The sequence below is a fragment of the Ambystoma mexicanum genome, chromosome 4p (assembly GCF_040938575.1).
Source record: "Ambystoma mexicanum isolate Mex_15411 chromosome 4p, UKY_AmexF1_1, whole genome shotgun sequence".
In the NCBI taxonomy this organism is placed as follows: domain Eukaryota; kingdom Metazoa; phylum Chordata; class Amphibia; order Caudata; family Ambystomatidae; genus Ambystoma; species Ambystoma mexicanum.
The window spans coordinates 186,317,496-186,343,986 of NC_090927.1; positions in this window are offsets into that span (position 1 = coordinate 186,317,496).

Below are 26,491 nucleotides of genomic sequence, written 5' to 3' on the forward strand. Positions count from 1 at the left end.
ATGAAACGGATGGAGTGGATGGAACGGGTGGACTGGATGAATAGATGGAATGGATGAACTGGATATAACGGTTGAAGTGGATGGACGAATGGAACGGACGCAACCGACAGAACGGATGGAGTGGATGGAACGGATGGGAGTGGATAAAACAGATGGAATGGATGAAACAGATGGAGTGGATAGAACAGATGGATGGAGCGGATCGAACGGATGGAGTGGATTGGATGGAATGGATGGAGGGGATAAAATGGATGGAATGGATGAAACACATAGAATGGATGGAACAGATGGAGTGGATAGAACAGATGGAACGGATGGAGTGGGCGGAACGGATGGAGTGGGCGGAACGGACGGAGTGGGCGGAACGGATGGAGTGGTTGGAAGAGATGGAGTGGGTGGAAGAGATAGAGTAGGTGGAAGAAATGGATTGGATGGAGGGGATCGAGTGGTTCTAATAGATGGAGTGGATAGAATGGACGGAACGGATGAAGTGGATGAGTGGTTAGAACAGATGGAGTGGATGGAGCACACACCGTGGAAGGAACAGACGGAGTAGATGCCAGGGATGGAACCGATAGAACAGATGAGTAGACTTGAACGGATGAGACGAACTATCAGATAGAACGGATGGAAAGGATGATTATATCTAACAAACAGAACAGAAGAAAACGATGGAATAGATAGAACTGAGTGAGTGGACGGAACGGACGCAGTGGATGAAACGGATACAGTAGATGGAACAGCCGGAATGAAGAAATAAATGGAGTCGATGGAACAGCAAGAATGGACGGAACTGGTGGAGTGGATGGAACAGATGGAGTGTAAGGCAAAGATGGAGTGGATGGAACGGATAAAACACATTAAGCTGATGGAATGGACTGAATGGATGAATCAAATGGAGTGGGTAGAACACACGGAGCAAATCGAAGGAATAGGAACGATGGAACGGCTAGAACACATTAAATAGTTGATGAAACAATGGATGAAATGGGTTTATGGGATGAAAGGAGTAGATCACGTGGATGAAGGGTTGAGTGGATGGAATGGATAGAAGGTCTAGTAGATTAAATAGATGTAACAAATGTGATAGATGAACAGACGAACCGGAATGAATGGTCAGAGTAAATATAACTGATAGAATAGATGGTGTAGATGAGTGCTCGATCGCAACCGCTTTTATTGATAACCACCATATCACACTACCACGATTACTCTCACCTATATACCACCACTCAAATAGAACACAGCGATACTATGACACATTCTGTTTAGCTGTTCTCATACTAACACCCGCCACATACTCCTCATCCTAAATAAACACAGCTAGCTGAGCACACAACTCTAGCTTCAGCGTCTCCTCAGGCCTAATGCAGCCAGAAATCAGTCTGGGTGTCCACCCTCCAGAATGAACACATACAACTGACCTCCCCACCACCACAGCTACCGCTAAGAAGCAGCCATCATGCAACTGCCACACCGGCTGCACACATATCCGGTGCACCTATGCACCTTATTACTCTCTCTCTCTGCTGACTTGAACTTCGGTTCCTGAGGGAGTTCAACCTGCCAGCGCTTTGAGATCATACCAATGATACATAAGGCGCTATATAAATGCCAAATAACATAACATAAAGAGGTGAATACCTATTTATTTTCTCATGCATCTCTGCCTGGTTTCTCTTTTCTGAGGGTTACTAGAGCCATCGGGAGCTTGGGGGTCCTTACACAGCTGGGATCTAATCGCACCAGTGCTATCTTTGAGGACCAGTTCAGGCACAATTCATCTGGTGCTTGAACTGTAGTGCGTTTTAAGGCCTACGCTCAATTGTGCCCATCCCAAGGTGCCTCCGAGGCCTTCGTTCAACAGCACATTTGCTGTCACAAAGCAAAGGAGGATCAACAAGTCGGATACATAGGTTTATGTTTAAACAAAGGTTTATTCGGGCTAGTTACAGGTTTTGACCAACTAGAAAAATGCAGCATAAAACGCCAATAATAGAAATGCTTTTCCTTGTGTACAACAGTTTGAGTCTTTGCTTGTAAAATCCCAGTCTGAATTTCCTCCTCGTGTAGGTGATCAATTTATAGTCACTCGCAGTCCTTGAGTTTTTAAAGTGTTCCCATAAGTCATCTTCGTTCATTGATCAGGTAGACTCTGGTCCCTTGCTCCTAATCTTCTGTTTCTAGGAAACCCCTCTTCCTGGGTCTCCGACCCTTAGGCGCTCACAGGCTAGACATGAACAAGAGGAAATAGAAGATGGGGAGTAATAATAGTTGGCAAAACCCCAACACTTCCGCCAAGTGACTGTTAAAGCCAGAAGAAAAGCCTGTAGATAAACAGAGGTTATTCCCACAAAGCTCATATTTCCCCCTTCTGAGCAGTCTACAATAATCGTATATTAAAAGACCCTCTCTGCATCTCTTGTCCTCTTTTCCTGTACATCCTCGATGCTTCATGCCATGCTTGTGCCACTAACCCTCCCGTGCTTGTCAGGCATATGGGTTGCCTCCCACTTCCTGTACAATTTCTGCTCGGCTTGAGCGCTGGCTATAATCCTCAGATTTGATGTTTCCCCCAACTTCTGCCCTACTTAGTTTGTTGTCCTAACGTCTCACTCTGACTCCTTCGCTCCCATTGAATGTTCCCCGTTTCTCTCTCTGTAATATCTTCTCTAAACACCTTGTATCGCCTTCCATCTTTGTGACTGTTCACTCTCTTTCTAGTATCTTGGTTCCTCTTGTATCTCCTTGAAACCTGCTCCTCGTTTTTCCTTCCCTCCTGCTTGATCTTCTCTCTCTTCCTCTTAAATATCTCCCCCAACCTCTACTTTGATGTGTCTACCCATTGTACCTGCCTCATTCCCCCATATTGTTCTGAGCCCTTTATATCCTTCCTGCCTCCCTTTTCTCTCTCTCCTCCGTGCCACAGCCTCTTCCCTTACCTCATGCCCCTCTCTCAGCCTTTCACCACCTCTTTATACCATTCAACAACTCCTTCCACACACACCGGTGCCAACTATCCAGCTCCATCCCTCTTACTGTAACAGGAATGGAGCAGATAATCTCCTGTATTGAATTCACTTGATCATATTGAGTCTCTGCCTCAGTGTGCAGCGAATCACATTGAGCCATTTTCAGGCTCCGATGCTCTCATGGATGTCCTACTAGTCTTCTGGACACCACACAGTGGACTTCCCTAACGCTCTCTATCCTGCCATGACAGCAGCTGCACTTGCTCTAAACTAGATATCTTTGGCATGCCACCACCAGGTTCATCGTTTCTCGTAGGATGTTCAGATCATTTCCTCAAAGTAGGCCACCACCAATGGGGAACATGTAGTGGGACTTTAGTCCATCGGTTTGTTTCAAGGCCATGATACCCCTATAAAGTGGCAGGGGAATTAAAGATGGACTGCCAGTGACAATCCTTTTTCTTAGTCCTTGGAAAGGTGGGGTGGCCCGGGAAATGCTCGGTGCATCTCCTCCACACCCAGTATCGCATCACAGGTGATGGCTCCAGGCTGCCATAACTGTGTTCAGTAACCCCAGGTGCAGGGTTTTGTTACAATGCTCAGGTACTTTGTGTGAAATTGATCGGTGAGATGTCTTCAGGGCCTAAATCAACTGGTGCACCACCAAGGTCATGCCAGGGCCTCTGCCTCTAGCTCCTCAGCCAGTGTGAATAAACCTTCCCACAGGATATGGAGTGAGACCAGTGGAGCACCATTTCCCAGCAGTTGTGCTTCTAGTTCTAGAGACCATAAAGCACAGGTGCTCACTAAATCCACAGACCAGAAATACTATGGTGCAAAAAGAGCATTAATAAAAGTGCAAAAAGGAGAGCACAACTCATTGAGAAACGACCGCCCTCTCAGCCGGCCCACACTGCTCCCCAGCCAAGTGCGCCTACCTTCTCCTTTATATAGGGACCTGTTCTCATTAAAAGGTTTGGGGCCTCATTACGAGGTTGGAAGTAACCATGCAGCTTTTAGCAGCATGGCTACCCCATACAAGGTCCGGGTGCCTTGAATGAGGAACTACCGGGCCATTCTGACCTTGGAGGGCCCGGTAATTCCTCATTCAAGGAACCCGGACCCAGTACATCCTTATTCCCATTGGAGCCCCTATAGGGCTCAATGGGAATGGGGATAATGCTAACAACAGGCCCGTTAATAATGGGCCCGTTGTTAGCATCCTGGTCTGCTCTCGGGACCCGCTATGGACGCCTGGTAAAACCAGGCGACGTTAGCGGGTTCCTGGAAGCAGACTTCGTAATGGGGCGGTAAGGGGTTGACGGCTCCGGCACCTTTAGCAGCGCCGTTAACCCCTTACTGCATTTCTTGTAATGAGGCCCTTGGTCTGGTCACTGATCAAAACATCTGTCAAATCTGTAGCCTCAGCCAAACTTACCTCCAGCAGAGATTTTGCAATTCATTTTAAATGGATGTTTTGGCACCACTTCTGGGAACCAAGCACTCGGGAATTCTCTCATCCAAGGACCTCATGGGCATGTCCTTCAATGGAATTGCACATCATGTGCTCAGCCATCGGTATCAGAATCTCAAATTCTAGCAATGCTTGATTCAATCAGAACAGCCCTGGAAATAAAAGAATGCCTGGCGGGCATTATACGCAGTCTGCTGCTCAAGTGGTTCTGACTGCTCTCAAAGTGGTCTAGGGAAGCAGGCGCCACCTGCAAATTAGTATTGCTCCCAATTAATATGAATCACCCAAAGAAGGTATATGATCTACAACAGCTGCCTGCATTTGCATATTGCGGTAAAACTATGGACTGTGAAACTAAAACCAAAGAAAGGGAGCGGTGAGAGAGTGGTGTGCAGTCCCTGACTCTTTCGTTCTGGTGCCGATTTTTCCAAAGTCCCTTTACACTGTCTATGGTATTTGGAGGAGGAACAGTTAAAAACTCAAAAGACCGCAGAGCGGAGTCGTGAGAGAGTGGACGGAGTCTGTGCAGTCCGTGCTGCCGGCTGAGGGCACGGACTGGAGTCTTCTATCAACCCCCACCCCAGGTAACGCCTACCGCGACCTTTAACTTTGAAACCCGCTAGTGTTTTACTAGGTGGATTGTGTGTTTCCTCTGTGTGAACTCCTCGTAAATGTGAACGCTCCTTGCGAGTCAGCGAGTTTCCTTGTGAGTCACGGCGCTGGGTCAGCCCTCGAGCATGCAACTATCTCTGGCCGTTTGATCAGAGGTTGCTGTGCGAGCACGGGGCCCGCCAGAAGCTTGTAAGCTTGTGCGGTGACTGCAGGTCTTTGGCCTCTGAGCCGCACAGCTTGTTTGCGGGGGAGAACGTAATCAGTGCACGGCAGAAGACCGGAGGTCTAGGTCCTATAGATTTCGCCGGGGTGTAAATAATTGCTACTTTGGAGCGATAAAGCTATGGAGTGAAAAGAACTTTTAAGGAATGTGACAATTCTTAAAGACTTTAATTTAGGCTCCTGGGACCCGTAAAGGCCATTGAAAAGTAGACATAGGGTGAATACACTTTTGGGCCAGTGTTGTATTGGAAGGGCCATGAAGCTGCGCAGTAACCCGATTCAAGGTGACCTTAGAGCCCCAGAATGGGAGGAGCCCAAAACAGCCAGCAGTCCCCTTGCCCGAGGTTCGGAGGGGTCCTTGGAAGCCACTGGGAGGGATTTGCTGCCAAGGGTTGGGAATCAGCAGGTTCAAGTTTGTTCAAGTTCTACATCGGTAAGATCTAGCGGAGGGCAGGAAGTTGAACCCACCTTGGCTGAAAACTGGAAAAAAGGACTTGAATTTACAATTACCACAACAAAAATACAAAAAAAAATAGATGAGCACTTTAGAGAAAAAAGACTGCCGAATGAAGTTGAGGCTAATAGGGATAAGGACTGATCATTAAGCCCTATTAAAAAACTTAGAGGAAACAACGATCCTGCTAGGTCATTATTGAATTTGGATACAAGTGACCAAATGTTGGGCAAGTTGGACCTCTCTGGCACGGTCAAAAATCAAGAGCCGACAAAGATGGGGCAGGAAGGAGTCCCGGCAGTAGTACAAACTTCTTTGGACATAAGAGACCCTCACGTTGAATCAGCTCAAGAGGGGGTGCAGCCAAACGAAAAAACTGAGTGCACTCAACTATGTGCTGAACTCGCTAGTCTCCGTCTTTCAACTCCTGAAGGGTGAAGAGCAACTTCAATCTGGCTCCATTCCAGAAATGACTAAGGAGGTTGGCGTGCTGGATGGGGCAGTGGTTGGTTGTTGCAATCAACACAAATGTGATGCAAAAACTGCAGGAGTTGAAGTTTGAATCAGTTAAACACGGTCTGGACATCTCAGTGATTCAAAGGTTCCTGGCAACTAAAACAAATTGGGGGAGACAGACAGGGCGGTAAATCAAGCATCATTGATTCAATTACAATACCTGAACCAAAAACAACTGGTATTGGATCATATGGAACCAGAAGAGGTGGATAACCCACAGATGGACGACACCCCTCTTTCTGAGTCTGTATTGGAGGAGTTTCGGAGACTGGCCAATGTGGGGGATGGGCTCCAAGATGAACATTCAATCAAGAAACACCTATTGGCTAACTCCCCAGGCCAGATGGGAACACATGTAGAGGAGGACAAAGAAGTATGTCCGCAAAGTGCCCGTCTTGGTGGAAAAAAAGAGAAAGAGGGAAGCAAGAAGGTTGAAAATACTTAAAAGAAAAGTAGTCCAAAAAAAACGGGAAAAAAGTTAAAGAATCAAATGAAAGTGAAACATAAGAACTCGGGCATCAATTCCTTCTTGAAGAAACTAGTCAACATACAACCGTCTGTAGCAGAGGAGGATCAAGAGATTGTTGAGCTCGACTCATTGGACAGCCCACAGGGAAAAATGGGAGGCGAAAAAAAGAAAGATGAACAAGAGAAGACCTCCCAGGGGGCTATAGAAGGAGGAAGAAAAGCTGGTTAAAAAACAAAAATGAGGTTCACAAACGGAAAAAGTGACGAATAAGGCCTCCAAATAGCTCCCATATTCCTTAAGGCTAGGTCAAAAATGGGGCCAAAGTTCCTGGTACCTCACTGATAGAGGAAAAAATGTCCCCGCAAGATGGTGAAAACACTATTACTGGTTCCCGTTTTATGATGCCGAATATTTCGTTAACATGAACTGCAACAAAAAAAACATGCAACATTTCTAAATTGTGGGGCCATACTATCAGTATTAAAAAAAATACCAAGTTTTTTTTCTAATCAACAGTAAAGACATATAATCTGTAAGATTCCCATATCCAAACCATCCTTTGATGGCTGAAGTGGGGTGTGCCTCAAGGGAGGTGTTTATGGCAATTGATGAAGCAAAAAAAGGACTTGAAGAAACTGGACTTATTAGTCTCAAAAAATCAACCAGAGCCTTTGCGGATGCTGAGCCCGGAGGTCGGAAAGAATGTGCAACGACAAGGTGGGGCCTCCAATCATCAAACCCTGACCCTGAAGTCGGCTGGGGCCAGTGAACCATCCAGTTACTCCAACAAGGACAACACTTTAGCCCTATTACCGAGCATACTAACTGAAGTCTTTCAGAAACTTGGTCTAGGCCCTCAACATCTTTGAAAATGAAGGGCTAAAAGTTATCTGTTGGAATACACGGGGGCCTAATAACTGTACATCAAGGGTAGTGAAGAACTATCTTTTTGGGGCGGGTGATGTCCTAATGTTGCAGGAGACTTGGCTGGTCAATCCAATAGTAGTAGAAGGGTACCTCATAAAGGTACAAGGGGCCACTCAGAAAGCAAGAGGGAGGCCTAGTGGGGGGTTGCTTATTGCCTTCAAAAATTCTAAATTTGAGGATGCCATCTCTGCAGAAGTGAACATACAAGGTTTACAAATATGCAAAGCAACACTCAGCAATAGGGGTTGTGACTGGGTGATGATCTTCTGCAATGTTTATTGGAATCCCTCAAGTGTTGAGCTCTGTGTATTCTTGGGTAAGCTAGCCAAGTTATTTAGGGGACATGAAGTTAGCATTCCCAGGGGCTCAGGAGATCAAACCAAATCCACTGGGAGAAGAATCACTAAAAATGGTCAGTTGTGGGTGGATTCCCTAAATGACTGGGCCTTGAAAATGTCAAACGGGAGATATCCCGGCTAAACCCTCCAGGATCCAGGGCACCTCGGTCTCGGCATTGGACTACCTTTTCTTATCTGGTAGTCTTTTCGAACACAAAGTAAGTCTGAATATAAAAGAAGGGGTGGGAGCGACCATCTTAGGCTAGAGCTCTTCTTCCCAGAAATAACATCTGAAACCCTGTTACTAAACACCCAGAGGATAGTAGCTAGGAAGGGCAGAGTTTGCCTACTTAAATATAAGGCAGGGGGAGCAAATTTGAATGAAAGGCTGTCAGCCTTGCCAGAAGATCTCCAAAAAGAGAATTGCTCGCCTTCAGGCTTTATAAAATTTATTTGGCAAACTTGTCCCCCAAATTTTAACAGGTTTGGGCCCAAACAATTCCACCGGCATGTTTATGATGAGGATACTATGGCAAAGAAAAAAGAACTCAACAGGAAGCTGAGACTCATAAAAAAAGATTCTCTCTCTAAGAATGAACAAGAGGTGGACATAAGATTGTTAAAAAACTCTCACAAACGATAGCCAGTGGCTAGGAATATAAAAAGATTCCAACAGGACAGGGAGCACATACTAGATGTACTTGGTAATAGGGATGCAAAGGGGTTTTGGGCCACAATGCATGAGATGGAGGAGGCCAAAACAACTCAGCTTTGTAATTTGGTCTCCGAGAGTGAATGAATCAAGTACTTAAGTACAGTCTTTGGCAAGCCTAAAAGAACAGTCTGCTATTATAACACAAAGGCTGATTGGCTTCTTGATTTCAATGCCTTGAACTCATCCTGAAGGGTTCCTCCTCAAAAGCGGCAAGTCGCAACGGTTTGACCTATCAGGTACTGAAGGGCAGCCCGGGCCTGTGGGCTAAATTGCTCAATTGGCACTTCAGGGAAATTCTGATGAAGAAACAACTGCCGACATCATGGCGTACCGCTATGGTCATCCCACTATTCAAGGGGGGGTGATAGGGAGGTGGCTACAAACTATCGCCCCATCGCCCTATTGGATATTGACAGCAGGATTTTAATGAAAATCTTGTTGGGGAAAGTGGAAGCATGGGAAAAAAAGAGTTGGAGTGTTGTTCAAGTGTCAAACAGGGTTCAGGAGGGGGCTCTCAACTGCAGTGAACGGCATGGTGCTAAACCTCTTGAGTGAAAAAACACAGGTAAAGGAGGAAGAACAACTGTATGGTGCCTGGGTAGATTTCTCAAGGGCCTTCGACCAGGTGGACAGGGAAAGTCTCTGGTTGAAGCTAAGAGCAAAAGGCATTCCAGAGGGGCTCTTGGCGATGTTCATTGAATACCACAAAGAAAACAACATCAGAGTAAGACTAGATGCGTAGGGCCACATGTCGGAACCAGTCAGAGTGAATTGGGGGGTGAGGCAGGGTTGTCTGGGGGACCCTCTCTTCTTTAATTTATACACAGCGGACATGGGTGACGTCTTAGCGCCGTATGCGTTGGCCAGTCCAGCCCTAAATGGAAAGAATATACACTGGCTGGCCTACGCAGACGACGTGGTGGTCTTGGATAGAACGGCCATTGGCCTGCAACGATTGCTCAATGGTATTCACCAATATGCAGTAGAAAATGGGCTCTCCTTAAATTCAAACAAATCAAGGGTCCTGGTTTTCAGGCAAAAATACAAAAAAATTGTATTCCCCAGGTGGACAATGGGGGCGAGGCAATTACAAGGGTGGAGGACCTGGTGTACTTGTGGTATAAAATGTATGCCAATCCGGCAATTTGCAAGCGGGAGTTGGACATTGAAGCAAAAATAAAACCTTTAGCAGCCCAGATGAAAAGAATTCTTTGGAAATATGGTACATTTTCGGTTATACCAGTTCTCAAATTTTACCAGGTGAATGTTATCCCTGTTTTGTTATATGGTCTTGAAGCCAAACCACAGCTATGGAATATGTCTTGGCAAAAATGGGAAGGCCTTTTGTGGAAGCATGCCTTGGGTCTTCCAATGAGCCTGTCTATGGACAACCTCAGATTCAAACCGGGTCTTAGATCCCTAAAATGCCAAGCGGGGTGGAAACTGTTGGTATTGCAACATCGTATCCCCACAGGCCAAGATCACTCATTATATACAGACATAAGAAAACATCTGGAGGCGGGTAGATCTAAATATTTGGGCAGGCTAGACTTGCTTGCAAAGTAGCAGCTTCTGAGTGTGGACTTAGATACAAAATTGATGGAGGAAAATCCATCAAAGGCTAAAAAAAATGGGAGGAAATGGATTGGATCCAGACTCTCGAAAAATAAGATCCGGGTCGAATCCTAATCCTCTTCAAATGTCAAAAAGAAAGCTGGGCTTTCTCAGTAAATATCTAATTAAGTTTCCAGATTGGAGACTGAGGAATACATTCTTGAGACTAAGATTAAATATCTTACATACGGGGGAAATCCTAGCGAGAAGAGGGTTGGGGGCTCTGGTGTCGAATCTGTGTCAGACCTGTTCTAACCCAGAAAATCAATCCATCAAACATCTGATGAGGAGTGTGGAGGCACGAGAAGTGCCAGACAACAGTTCTTCAGCAGATTTGTCTCTGAATCAACGTACTGGGTACATGACCACTTATGGGAAAGTTTGATTGATGGTCAATCCCAACAAAAAAAGATTGCAATGATTAAGATGCTGGAGGACTGTAAGTTAAAGCTGTAAGTTCTGGCAAGTGCCCCCTGGGGGCTTTGTGATAAATCACGATTCCCTTGTAGGAAGATCTTGAGGGCTCAAAGTGTGAATAGTGTCGGGTTACGGAAAGGAGCCAAAATTGTGGACAAGTGACGATTTGTGGAAGTTCTTTTCTTTTTTTCCTTTTCTTACCCTCCTTTTTCTTTTTTTTTCTTTTTAATATTTTAAGGTTGAAAAATTGGCTTATTAGTATCAGATTTATTTTTAAAGGAAAAAACATTGTTTATGTTCTTGGTCTTGGTCTTTTACTCATTGTCTGGAAAATTTTGTTTTGTTTGTGAAAAGTGTGAAAGGTTAATTTTGTAACCATACACAATAAAAAAAAAAAGGAAATCTTCCTCAGTGTTGTGTATCCCTTGCAGAGTATCCCACTGCTGGTTAATACATGCTTTCCAACAGAAACTTGGTTCGGAGGTACAAAATTGTATTCTAATACACAGTACATGTACTAAAATGTGTATTTAATGCAGTGACAGAAAAAGTGTCCAATGCATTTTTGACATTTAAAATTCCTTCATCAGAAACATCTGAAAGAACACACACAAAAAACACAAAATAATGAGACATTGAATTTAACTTCACTTGTGTTAATAAATAAGATGGCTCTAATTGAGACAAAGTATGTTCCTGCTATAACCGTTTCCTTCCCAACTTCTTGTATTGTCCAAATCACTGAAACCAATCTGCGTAGAAAACATATGTAACAAATCGTTCATAACACATAACTGTCAAGCCAGTCTTATTTACATGTTGCGTGAGAGGCAGCCCTACACTGCTGGAGTCTGTTCCACCTCCCCCATCCGCACCCCTGATGTTGCCTCTGCCAAATGTGGCAAAGCCGTTTTCCAGTATCAACTGCAAAAACTGTCACATCCACAGGCTCCAGTGCTTCCACACCTTCCAGCCCGCAGGACCTTGCACTTGCCTCACCCTAATCCCGGGGGATGCACCTCTAAAGGACAGGAAACTGATACCCCAACAGGTGAGAGGGTGCTAGGTCCTCTGCACAAAGTTCTGTTGCATTCGTAGTGAATATCTAATGAATATGGATGGGGCTTCCTAAACCAGATACCGGGTTAACCTACAGGGTTTGTTCCGGTAATTGCTTCTACATAAGTTGCCTGCAGTGGCATCATGATTGAGCCGAATGCCCTTTCGACTTCAGAAGTAAAGTAAAAGCCACATTCCTCAAAACATATCGACATAAGAGTTGAGACCAAATGCAAAGCCATATGAGATCAAATACTGTATCTTAGTTCCAATCCTCTTGACCAATCTTGTGTATTCTCCTTGTCTGGTCCTATGTGTTTTGGGTGGCACTGGCCATTTCACCAGCCACTTCTGCCTCTTATCTAGTCAGCTAGGAACACAAATGTATGAATTGCATTGGTAAAAGGTTTATTTGTACTTCTTTCTGCATTTGAGCAATACATTCATTGCAGACGCTCTCGTCTCTGGGAAAATGTCACATTTGAAAGCAAATGTTCTAGTCCATCAAGGACATTCCATTGGACTGACAGGGACATATAATACAGCAAATAATCATGTTGATATTGCACCTTGGCATTTACGTAGATCCTGCATCTGGGCTCCTAGCAGCCAACATGCTCTAGGAAGCCGAAGAGAAGTTATTGAGCCTTCCTTTCGAATGGATTGTGTCCTCCCATGTATTCCTCATCTTATGATATCTCCATATCCAGCTTTAACTGCTTCAGAAGTTTTTTCCAGCAAGGTGTGCTGTGCTGCACGTCGATGCCTGTCAACTCATTGTCCCTCGAGGTCCTCCGTCTCGATGATGACGTCATCACAGGTATATAGCGCGCACCGCGAACGTTGGATTCAGTTCCGTTTTTCCACGAGAGTTATTGCTTTGGAAGATCAGCATGCTTCAGTTCCTTCAAGAAACCTATTGAATTTTTTAAAAATATGGCATAGTTGTTGGCATCATCGACTCCAATATACAGGTTTAAAAAATGTCACGACTGCCGGGTGAAAATGTCCCTTACGGACTGCCATTGGGTGTGTCTGTGGTGCTTAGGATCCACTCATATGACATTGGAGTAAGGATCTTGGCCGATTGCTTACAGCGAAAGCCCTGAAAGAGTATAGAGGGAAGTTAGCTGCAGGTAGGTCACATAAATCCCCTTTGACGACTCAGTCGAAAAAGCAATCCTCCGAGCGGTGACTCTCCTTGTCGGAAGAAAGCTAAAAGATCTCGATCCAGGAGTGGGTCCCACCACTCATCATTGTCCTCACTGTGTTCAAAGAAAAGGTGTCATAGTTCGCTGTCTTTGTCGTTGAGTTCCTCCCCTGAACAGGTCGCCAGCCCGACCAAATCGGCCTCACTGGTGGAATGGGAGAGATTCAGACTCAAAATGTTTAAAGTATTCGAGAATGCAGCCTTGACCCCCTCAAAGAAAAGCAAGAGCCATGCCCATGTCGAGAAACCCGACAGAGAAAAGGCAAAAGACAAATATTGTGCGCCCTCAGGCCCGGGTGTCCAGGAGAAAACTCGTCGGGAGCCTTCAGAGGTTCCATTGAGTAGAGAAAAACTTTGACATCATTGTTCAAAAGATATTCGACACCTCACTTCTCGAAGCCCTTGACGTCCACCGTGTCGAAGACTTCGATGACATTGACGCACATGACAAAATCCTCAAAGGAGTTTGAAAATACTAAAGTCTCTTTTACCCCACTGCCAAGGAAAGACATTTCACTTACTTCAATTTATGAAGAAAATTAGCCATCATCTGATGAATCACATTCTTTTGGATTACAATATGGGACACAGGGTGTTCCAGAGGCTCTAATATCAGAAGACTCAAGGATAAAGAATCTCCATGAGACTTTGCAAACTGCAAATGGGATAGACCCCTCCTTCGAAATTGAATATGGATGGCCATATCCCTAAGACCATGCTGATGGGTACAGGCAACTAATGGCTAGAGTCATAGAATATCTGGGATGTAGTAGACCTGCACCACTTTTTGAGCAGGATGACCTTACAGATATTTCAGATAAGGGACCCCAGGAGTACCCTATGCTTCCCTTTCATGTAGCCTTACAAAGGCGAGTCAATGCCAACTGGGAGACGCCGGAATTCAGGGGCAGGTCCTTTCGATATTCAGCTTGGAGGGACGGGTCCTTTCGATATTACTCCTCAGTTGGAAGAGGGAGAGGACTATCAAATCAAAGAGGTCAGAGAAGTTTACCCTGGGGGGAGGTGCTAAGACCGCACAGGCAACGGCTACTTTACCCTGAATCGCTGCTTCAGCCGCCTCAAAACCTTTGAGGCCTTAATCCACAAAACCCTGGTGGGAGGCAGACTCTCACAGCAACTGCAAAAATGGCGCGTTATTACTTCAGATGCATGGGCATTGGAAACAGTAGCCCAGGGTTACTGCCTTCCTTTTTTAAAAAGGCCTCAGTATCTTCCACTGGGGAACAAATATTTCAAAGTTCCAGATCTGCTCCATGTCCAGGAAATGTTGACCCTGCTGGAGAAAGGTGCTATAGAACCAGTACCTGTATGAGAGAGGAACAAGGGTTGATACTCCCCTTACTTTCTAATCCCCAAAAAGGATGGAGGATTGAGACCCATCTTGGACTCGAGATACTTGAACAAGTTCCTCAGGAAGGACAAGTTCAGATGGTTACTCTTTCTCAGATCCTTCAGGGTCTAAAGATTCAGGACTGGATGGTATCATTGGATCTTCAAGATGCTTACTTTCATGTGCCAATCCATCACAAGCACAGAAGGTACCTGAGGTTCGCCGTTGGCGGTACTCATGATCGGTTTTGAGTTCTGCCATTTGGTCTGACCTCCGCACAAGGGTTTTAACCAAATTGATGCCATTGGTGGCAGCGAGTCTCATGTCTACCCCTACCTGGACGATTGGTTGATCAGGGCTCGTTCTCCCGAACAGGCCATGCAACATCTCTGCTCCACCTGTCACTCCCTCCACAGACTGGGCTTCTCCCTCAACTTCAAGAAGTCCCACATGATACCAATCCCAAAGAACTCCAACTCATTGGGGCAGTCCTAGATGCATCATTGGGAAAAGTCTCGCCAACCGAGGTGAGGGCTAGTCACCAAATTCCAGAGTGCCCAACGTCTTCCGGCCTTTGACTTTTTGAGGTTGCTCGGCCTCATGGCATCCTGCATTTTCCTGGTGCCAGAGGCTCGCCTGAGAATGAGATCTCTCCAATGGGCTCTTTGGACTCAATGGTCCCAATTCTCAGTCAAGATGTCAGACCTTCTTTAGGTGCCAAGCAGAGTCGCACAGGACCTTCTGTGGTGGGCCTGCGAGGAAAACATTCTGAAGAGAGAACCCTTTTGGCAACCATGGCCAGAGATAATTGTAGTAACGGTTGCCTCACTCACGGGGTGGGGAGCCCATGCCAATGATCTGACAATCGGTGGTCGTTGGTCTCCATCGGAGTCCAAACTAAACATCAACCTTTTGGAGCTGAGGGCAATCAGACCAGCGTTGAAGGCCTTTCTGCCCTCTGTACGGGGAAAGAATGACCTGATAATGACGGACAACACTGTGGCCATGTACACTACTTCAACAGTAGAGGAGGTTTAGGGTCACTACCACTGTGCAGAGAGGCAATGCAGCTCTGGTTCTGTGCAATTCAGGAAGGAATCTCCTTATCGGCAGTTCACCTAACCGCAGTGGAGAACGCAGTGGCAGACGCTCTGAGCAGGCAGAGCACAGTCTGAACTATCTTAGGAAGTCCTTCAGGAGATCATCACCCTTTGGGGAACCCCTCAAGTAAACCGGTCTCAACCGGACGTGCGAGCTATATTGCTCCAGGTAGTTTTCCCCCAAGAGGAGCTCTAGGGGACGCGTTCATGGTGGACTGGGAGTTTCCACTCCTATACGCGTTTCCTCCAGTCCCCGTCATTCCTCAGGTGACCAAGAGGTTGAGAAAGTTCGGGAAATCCATGATCCTAATTGCTCCATATTGGGCCAGGAGGACGTGGTACCTTCTGGACATGTCCATCTGCCCTCCAATATGTCTGCCACAAAGAGAGAACCTTCTCTCGCGAGAGGAGGGTCAGGTTCTCAATCCAGAGGTCAAGCCTTCTTGCATGGTTTCTGAGAGGTTGAGATATAAGGATTGGGACCTCCTGGACGACGTAATGGAGCTTTTGCATTAGGCCAGAAGGCCAGCAATTAAATCCTTATACCGCTGTCATTGGAACAAGTTCTGCAGCTGTTGCAGGGATAAGAATGTGGACTCTTATACATGCAGCACACCCCTACTGTTATCGTTATCGTTCTTGTTACACCTGGCTAATCTGGGGCTCCAGGTTGGCACATTTAAAGGGCATCTTGCAGCGCTATCAATTTTCTAGCGCTCCTTTGAAGAGGTATCTTTCTTCAAAATACCATTCGTGATTCCATTTCTAAAGGGATTGACAAATGTGTTCCCTCCAATCCCCTTTCAAGTCCTGGTTTGCGATCTCATTTGGTTTTGAAATTTCTCATGTGTACTCCATTCAAGCTTATTCATTCCTGCCCTATAAGATTACTAACTCTGAAGACCATCCTTTTAGTTGCTCTTACATCAGCCAGTAGGGTGAGTGTACTCCAAGCCTTGTCCTGCAAGCCTCCTTACACAGTCTTCTTTAAGGATAGAGTGGTCCTTAACGTTAAACCTACTTTCTTACCAAAAATGGTGTCTGAGTTTCAGTTAACTCAAAAATTCATACCTCTGTTGTTTTATCCACCACCTCCTCCTGGAAAGGAAGAGGAGAGATCACACAGGCTTGACCGAAGACGTGCACTTAGCTTCTACCTATCCAGGATGTCTAAGTTAAGACATGATGATCAACTTTTCGTTGGTTACATGGGCCATAAGTTGGGTATGGCTGTCGCAAAACAAACCTTATCCAAGTTGATCAATTTAAGAATTTCTGGGAATTTTAGGAATTTCTGAATGCTACAGATTAGCAGAAAAAGATCCGCCTGAGGGCCTGGCTCATTCGACCAGGGGCATGGCTACTTCTTTTACCTTATAGAGGGGAGTCCCAATTCAGGATATTTGTGCGGCGGCCACTTGGTCCTCTGTCCACACATTCACCAAGCATTATAGTGTGGAATCTTTCTCAGGCCGGAAAGGTGGTTTTGGGAAATCACTTTTACATTCTGTACACACAAACCAAAAAGGAACTCTTACATTCTTACTCGAGACTGAAACATTCAGACTCCCTCCTCCAAAAAATGCAAACACTGCTTTGGGAGTCTATCATAAGATGAGGAATACGTGGGAGGACACACTCCATTCGAAGAACAAATTACTTACCCATGGCAACATTCTTTCGATTGGATGTTCCTCTCACGAATTCCTCATCGCCCCTCCCAATGCACCCTGCTGTAGGATTTTCTTGTTATTGCAGTTTACGCTCTTTCAGGGGAAGTAACTGTCGGGCGTGAGGTAAATCGATACACAAAAAAACAGAACTGAAGCCAACGGTAGCTGCACACGCTATATACCAGTGATGGCGTTGACATCGAGACGGAGGCCCTCGAGGGTCATCGAGTCGACCGGCATCGACGCGCAGCGCCCCTGCTGGAAAATTGTTTCCGAAGCAGCTAAAGCTGGATATGGAGATATCATCTTCTATGCCAAGGAACTATTTGATCTGACTCCACGTTTCCAACAAGCTAAATATAAGGTGAGCCCCATGGCTGAAAAAGCATTGTCAGTTGTTTCCAAACCTCAGCCTAATCCTTCCTGTTGATATCACAGCACTGGCCTGATGCTAGACTGGATCTTCATGGGTTTCTGGGATTCCAAGACTGATGTTTGCCAAGCAGAGTGTGTCCCAGTACCAGTGTTACACCTTAAAACCCATATCTCGTGAGGATAGATGAGCGGCAACGTGCTCACCTTGGAAGCAAGACGACACAGAGCAACATAAGTTCGATCCCCGGGTCCGCGCTTAGAAGCCTCTGGGTATTAAGCGCGTTATAAATAACCTATCATATCATATGCTATACAAACGTGGGGAAGGGGCGACACAGTAATATATATAGTTGCCATTCCGACATTTATGTTCCACATTGATTTTCCTTTAAGAGACATGTTTACCTGTACACATTTTGGTATCTAGAGGTAAGGTCAGGCAATAGGTTTATTAGTACAGGCCCTTTTATTGTGACTAAACACCACTAGGACTGCGTTATTATTATTTGATGGTCGTAGCTTGCGCCCATCTTTAGATTTAGGTTTAGATAGGCGTTTTCTAACCCAAACCAGTGTGTATGTTCAATAAACACCCTTGAACTGTGGTTATTTTTGTCTGTCTTTACTACCTTGATACCAGTAACTTTCGCATTTCAGAAACACGCATCCCTACTTTGACAATCGTATCATCTCCCACTCATCCTGATTGTTTCTCCTCTCTGTTTTTGGTCATTCTATTGTCTAATCTCTCTTTCCTATAACAGCCTCCAAAAACCTCCCCTTCCTTTCACTAGACTGTCTGGCCACACCCTGGCAGGGTCCCAATATGCCACCTTTCGGACAAGGTCACGCACTGTAAGACCACTAACGGTGGTGATGAGCACAGTATAAATATTCCACAATATTTGTTATTTGTTATAAATATTCCACGCAACTATTTGTTATTTGTCACGTTTTTAGTGTGCTTGTACAATGTACATTTATTGTTTTTGTCGACATTTTGTGTCTTTAATTTTGTTTGTGGTTTTAATTTCTTTTACCAATTTTTTTGTCAGGACTTACTCCTGTGAAATTTGATTGCAACTTGACAGACATCAATTACAATCGGACAGGCCCAACACAGGCGTTCACCTTTCACAGTGGGGTGCCATTGAGTTGGCAAGCAGCATTACTAGATACACCACCTGAAGATGTATCCCTGTGCAGATATATATATATTGGTGATGTCCTTTGTCAGAAAGGCCAATACAGTCCAGGGCTGAATGGATCGTGCACGTGTTCCTGTATGCGATGCTCCCAAAAAGAGAGATCTATGTTTTCAGCTATGCCACACATGCACACTGATCTCTGGTGGTTCAAGCGGAATAGTTTTATTAGTATATTTAAGGTGAGTAGGTGTTGGACAAATGCTTACAGGTTCTAGGGGAAGAACAACAAACAATAGGGATTGTCCTAAAGTAAATGGTTCACAGGGTGCATCAACATAAAGTAGGGGTTCCCCACAGGTGCCTAACATCTTAGCTGGTTCTGGTTCAAATCATGGAGTTCTTAACTTATTCTTACAGGTCCTTGTCTCACTTGATACACCCTATCCTAAGTCTTCAAAAGGATGGGCAACAAAATGTTCCAACACCTAATCCTTTTTTTTGTGCTGCACATTATTTATTGAATCAATCTTTTTTTATTAAGGAATGTAATGCAAATATTACAGCACATGTTTTGAATATATAACCAAAACCAAACGCTTTATATAGCAGCTTAATGGTTACAAGAACCTGGGTGGGGTATTTATTAGCATACAGTACAACATTAAACGTGTAAACTAACATCATGCAATACTGGGCCATGTGTGTGCCTAGTGCTGTAGTGTGGGCCCAGTGGGATTAGGTGCCTGGTGTGTTCTGAAGTATTGTGTAGACTTGGACTCCGCAATCTGCCCAGAGCCTCATTTAGCTTCTGACCCGCAGGTAATGTTGCACCTGGGTCTCTGACTCCTTGAAAGTAAGGCTTTGCTGTGTTTTGGTTAGACATTCAGGCCAGCCTTGTGCACTAGAGTGCACTCTGTGCCTCTGCCTCTCTTCCTTACTAGCCCTCGGTGCTCCCGCCCACCCCCTTTCCTGTGACTGGGCCTTAGCTCCTTATCACACAACCCTCCACGGCAGCCCCTCTGCCCATGCATCCCCCTGCGGCGAATGAACCCAAGACAAAGGACAGCTCCAGACTGTGTTGGCCTGTGTTATCTGAAGAGCCAGCAGCTGTCAACCGGCAGTGACAGATAAGTTAGGCAAGGTCTCAACAGCGGGACCAGCAATCACTGTTCCCCATTAGACTGTCCGACCCAATCTTATCTCATCCTTTCTCTAATAGCATTTAACCTGATTGTATAGCTAGCCTGATTGTGTAAATTAGCCATATCTCACATGTATCTTGATTGTGTAAGTTAGCCATATCTCGCATTTAGCCCTGTGAGCAATTGCTGTGTCTCCAACCAGACATGCCCAACCCCTGTGGTGCCAGAAACGAAAAGACCACTAAAATGAATGAACCACAAGAGTTTACTACCCTTGGTTCAACAACCACAACCAAAGTACCACCAAGATAAAGAACAAAACCACATAGGAGCCAGAAAGGAAAGAGCAATAAACAAACCGAACCACTCCAAGGACCAGGAAACGCACCAATCCAAAGAGGATGCCCACTCAAAGGAATACAGCCCACAACCCAAACATCATAACCTCAAGAAAGACAAATAAGCCAGAACAGACAACAAAAATAATAAGAAAACCCAAACCGTTCGGGACAATGCTGACCAGAATGATCCCACAACTCAGAACAACTGGCAGAAAATAGCCCAGATGGCCCGAGAAGACATACAAAGAACAGAGCAAATACAGACTACATTGCTTGCTACCTCTCCACATACTACTGCGTGGTAAGCAAAAATAGCCAAGCAACAACGAACCGACAGCCAACAAGTGTTATGAATACAGACCCCACCAGGACCCCAAACGCAACACGACAAGTAATAAACCACGCCAACCTGGTCTACACCACGGACAATACCCCAACCAGAATCCAGGACAAGCTGGAATCCATCACCCTCTACATGCCCTACATCATCGAAGACTGGAACAACAGACGGGTACCTACACAATTTACCACCCAGAATGAACCAAAACCAACCACCCCCCCATAAACCTTATCAGGCTACTCAACGAAGAGACTGATCATCAAAGAACCACACCACCCAACAGGCTCAACCAGGAAAAATCCACCAGCAATGGAAACTCAACTGACAATACACTGGGCCAAATAAACAACAACCCAAAGGGAAAATCAAACAAATTACACTGTAGCCTTCTCAATGTTAGATCCATGACAAAAGACTCAATGGAAATAGATGACCTTCTAAGCGAAGGAGGCACAGATGTGCTCTATCTCACAGAAACCTGGTTATCAGACAACTATGAAGCCATCAAGCATGAAGCAATACCGGACAATTATAAATTAACACATGCCAACCAAGAAAACCAAACAGATGACAGAATCGCAATCATACACAAAGAACACATCCAAGTATCTCAACAACTCATCATAACCAACGCAGAAGACTATGAATCCCTCCTCATCAACATAGAACTCAATGACCAAACCAACATAGTATTCCACCTGATCTACAGGCCACCGTCTTACAACCCCAACTTTGCAACAAAACTAGCAGACACGGCCACTATTCTATCAACCCACCATGACAACCTAGTCACTTCAACATATGGTTTGAAAAAGAAAACAAGTCCACAGCAAACTCACTCTGCACACTCCTGGAAACTTGTAATTCCAAGCAAATAGTAAATGGATCCACCCACGACGCCAGACACACACTGGATTGAATTTTCTGCAAGAAAGGATTCTGCACATATGCTTTACCTACACCAATGGTATGGCACGACCACTACTTAATACCATTCTACATCACATCACAAACCTGCCTACTAGCCGGAAAGGAAATACTCTATATCAAGCAAGAAAAGAAACTGGAGGAACCGAGACCTAGAGGCCCTAACACACCTTCTAGGCTCAACCCTCCAAAAACAACCATAGACACACTCAGCAATTGGATCACCAAGGCCATTGACCAACTGGCACCAGCTTAAACATTCAAAGCAACACCACAAAAACTGGGTGTTAAATGGTTCACAGAAGAACTGAAAGACCTAAAGAAAAATGCAACATGTAAAGAAAATGACGAGAACAATACACCCAACGAGACAAAATAAAATACCAAAAACAACTCAAACTATACAAATCAACAGTCCTCAAAGCAAAAAAGTTCTACTACACCACAAGAATAGAATCAGCAAACAATCCACAGAAAGAACTCTTCAAAATCATCAGAGATGAAACAAACTTCTTCCTGCAAGTATTCCATCATCCTGACACAAGCACTTTGTGACAACATCACTAGCCACCTGAGAGCAAAAATAGGCACAATCCAGGAGAACATCAACCTAGCCCGGGCAAATACAAACACGACTGCCGGACCAACAACACTGGGTGAAACACAGATGACAGCAAAACTCACCTGCCCAGAACCAATCACAGAAGAAACTTTAGCCACACTGATCAAGGACGCCAACCTTGCAGGATCCCCACGGGACCACAGCCACCCCTGACATCTTAAAAGGAATCCTCAACCACAGAACCCCGGTGACACACTTCCAGAACCTAATGAATATATCACTTCAAAGAGGAATAGTACTGTCCTCCTTCAAATCTGCATACATTAAACCACTGATAAAAAAGGAATCTGAAAGTGCAGAAGACCCGAGCAACTACAGACCGATATCCAACTAGTCTACCCAGCAAAGATCCTGGAGAACCATGTGTACAAAATATTTCTTAAATAATTTGAAACAAACAGAATACTCAACCAGTCACAAGTTGGCTTCAGACCAATGAGAGGAACAGAATCAGCACCTTCTATCGATATGGAATGACCTGAAAATAAACCTAGACGACAATGCCCAATCGGCCCTTAAACTTTTGGACATATCAGAGGCATTTGATACAATCAGCCACGCAACACTGATTGATGGAATGTGGCACACAGGTATCCGCACTGAAGTTGCTTTCCTCATTCCTAACCAACCGAACCGAAAGAACCTACCTACCACCGTTCACCTCAAACACCAAAAATATATCCTGCAGAGTCCCACAGGGATCCAGCCTCTCTCCTCTGCTTTTCAACATCATCATGTGCCCACTGATGAAAATCATTCTAAACCACGGACTTACTTCCTCCAACTACGCAGATGACACAAAACTGATTGTGAAAACAAACAGAAACCAGGAACAAAATAACAGCCTCAACAACTGCCTCACAGGCAAAACAGAAATAATGCTCTGACCCCCAGGATTCGACGGTGGAAACCCACAGCTAAACGGGCCGATTGGCATGCGAACGCAACCAGAGACTACCGATGTAGTAAATAAGCTAGGAATACTCATGGACAATGGACTTCTTCCTCCTACGACTGCTCAGAGGATTACTCCCCTACCTCTGCTTCCCCACAGAACCCTCACAATGATACCCCTGATACTCACAAGAATTGACTGTGCAAACAGACTCTACCTAGGAATGACAGACAGACTTACCAAGAAACTGCAAAGGGAGCAAAATACAGCATCCAGGATCCTATGAAGACTAAACGGAAGAGACCAAATCACTCCAGCACTGAAAAGCCTACAATGGTTAGCAGTAAAAAAGTGAATCAAATTCAAGGCACTCTGCATCACCCACAAAGCCTTGCACAGACAAAGAGTGGAATTCCTCCAAGACAAGATTAGTCAGTATCAGCCAGGAAGGGAACTATTATCCAGCAATGACTTATGAATAGAGGCAAAACACTACGAAAAAAGGAATTTCGGTGGAACAGCATTCTCACATCTAATTGCTAACATCTGGACCAACAGGCCCAAAGAATTTAGAACCACAGAAGACCATATCACCTTCAGGAAACTGCTCAAAACCATGCTATAAAGCAAACAATGACAACCTCGGAGGGAAACCAGCAACAACAACACCACAGACAAAAACCTAGAAAGGAGACAAGAGGGGCAAAGATCCACAAATCAAGTACCTGGCTATATACCATCAAGCAGCAACCTAAGAGCCGTGCCAGAGGCGCCAACAAAGTCAACAACTTACTAACCCATTTTCCTCTTCCTGCTCCTCCAAAATAACTGACGCCACTACCCCAGACCTTGGTCTAGCCACACTATACATAAACAGTGAATCAATACTATGCTCGCACCCAGCATATCTCGATGCTGAAGCACACCTAGAGTGTACCACCCACATAGTCCATAAAACCATCAACAACGCAACTACACACCAAGATACCGGATTATTTTATAGCTATGGCCACCCGTGACTGTACGGAACATAAAAGGGGGCCATATGTTTTGTGGAAGAGAAGTCGGGGCATAAATCGCTATGCTGTTCTTCACAATCATTAGCACTGGTCAGCTCAGATACCCAAGAAGCTACCATGAGAGCGCAGGAGGTCATCCAAGACATATATATATCTTTTAGCTAATAAAAATGCCGCGTTGATGAATCTCACCATTGGTTTACCAACCTTCAGTGAGCCTGCCAATAGGCAATTGTAAGATTTGCTTGACAATTTCACTCCAAAAGGCATCAACCTTAGGACATGTCAATGTCAGATGGACATGGTCTGCATCCTGACCCTTGCATTTGCTGCAAGAACAAATTGTATGAAAAGTTTATGAAAATTCGATTACATTTTGTGGACTCTTCTGCATATCCGCTTCCAGATTTCCTCCTGTATTGTACACACCAAGTCAAGTCCCCTTTAGTTTTGACATTTGCAGATAGGCCAACTCATTACAATTGTGTACATAAGTGATACTGTGCTTGATCTTCTAGTGAGATACTAGTGCTTTCAGTGTGCGTTGCCAGTGAGCGGTGACATTTCTTTTTGATTTTGATTGCATGAAAGCTGATAATGAGGGACTATTATATTGGAAGATGAGGAAGCACATGGTAGCTGCTGTAAGGACATTGATAATATGTGTACATTATAGCATGCGATTGGTGATTTGGCACCAGTACTGGGATAAGGTCTGGCCTGCCTGAAAGCTTGGCAGTGGTTGCCTAGAGCTTGAGGTTTCTATATACATAGGTGCACAATTGTGAACGTATGCAGCCCCAAGTAAAAGTTGCTCAGAGAGTGTAAATGAGACAAATAAATGGAGGGCAGAGTTGCTGGACTCTGATACTGGTGAGATAAAAATTGATAAAATCTGGTGAGATAAGATTGCAGAAAGTCTGCCACTGGTGAGGGGCCCACAAACTGGTATTGGGTGCTAGTACTAGGATGTGAAGGTGCGGAGAACGTTAATACTTTTAGACCTGCAAGTAGTCTGTCCCCCTGCATTTCAGTCTCTTTGTGGTGATCAATTTGGCTTAGGCCACACCCCTCTTGAATAGAAGGATTTTCACCAAATCTCCCTGGAGCAGGATTGGAAATGATCTGGTCTCGATAAGCTCAAGGAGGCTTGTTTATGGCCTGTTTATCTTCTTTATACTAATCAGACTCGGCCTCAAATAATATTCAGAAAATCATAATTGCCCACCAATCTCCCCAATTGACACGCTAACTGCAAATCTCCATAGAAAATATCTATTTTCACCAAATTGGTTTAAAAAGGGTTATACGTGTTTCAGCATCTTTGAACCTGAAGGAACGTACATAGTTCAGATATTAGCTCCTAAACTCCCTGAAACAGATATAAACAAATCCCCCATGAAAAATATGAAAACCAGAGATCAGTTCTCCAAAACTGGAATGGAGTGGGGAAGCCCCTGACTGGCTAGCCTTCTTCTCAATTCCAAACTGAACTGTCAGTTTCGGCACATAGCGTACTTGTGATTGATGAATCAATGGTTGTCGCGGGGCACATGGAGGGTTTTAGATGATGGTGAGAAGCAGTATAGAAAACTGTAAAGCACAAGAGTGAGAAAGGCACACTGGGCACACAAAGAATCTCAAGAGGGCAGAAACTTAGACGAAGCCCACAACTCTCCAACTTTGCGTCCAAACTCAGGATTGGGCAGATCAGTAATGCAGCAGTAATAGCTTTACCGCCTCATTTTACCACTCCGCCCAACCCGTGATGAGGCACTTAGTATCCCAAGTATATAAGTTGCTTCACTTCTTCAAGACCGCCATTGCGGAGTCTCCATTCAAAAATGTTTATTTCTTTTAAAGTTCATTTATTTTCCCCATATTAATTTTCAGATTATTTTCTATTTATAATTTGTGAAACCATGCAGACTGCTTTGAAGGCGTATCAGTGGTGTATCCACAAGGGGAAAATTGCCCAGCTAGGATAACCAACCCATTTTTAACAGTCCTAGTTTTGGGGGGAAACTATTGCACTTGGCCAAGACAGTGCAGGAAGGCCTCAAAGTCTGTCACTATGGTGCAGTCTGCCTGCCTATGCATGTGGGCCTTATAATGACCAGTTGGACTATGAGAGTGTTGCTGTCCCATTTGTCCCAGCTAGACTGCCACACAACCTTAGATCTAAATTAATTCCCATATGGCATTCCAATGGCTTATTTACTAATTCCCTACATACAAGGGCACACTTTTTTTTCTTTTCCACCAAAGGCCAATCTAGTATGTCTCTGGGTCCCTTTCTGTCAAGCTCCCCTTTTGTGTCCCCCCCAGCACTCGTTCTGCACACGGCAAATTCCTGGCTCTGACACCTCCATCAGCAGGCTCAGCTTTACCAGAACCGCCTCTGTCTATCACCAGGAGGGAATCCAATATGATTATCTGATTAGTGCCCCACTGACTCATAGACGTTCTTGAGCACACCTCAAGACCATCAAGCATCTGTAACATGACTTAATACAATACCACCTCCACGTTAGTAATGACCTCCAAGAAAATTCAGCC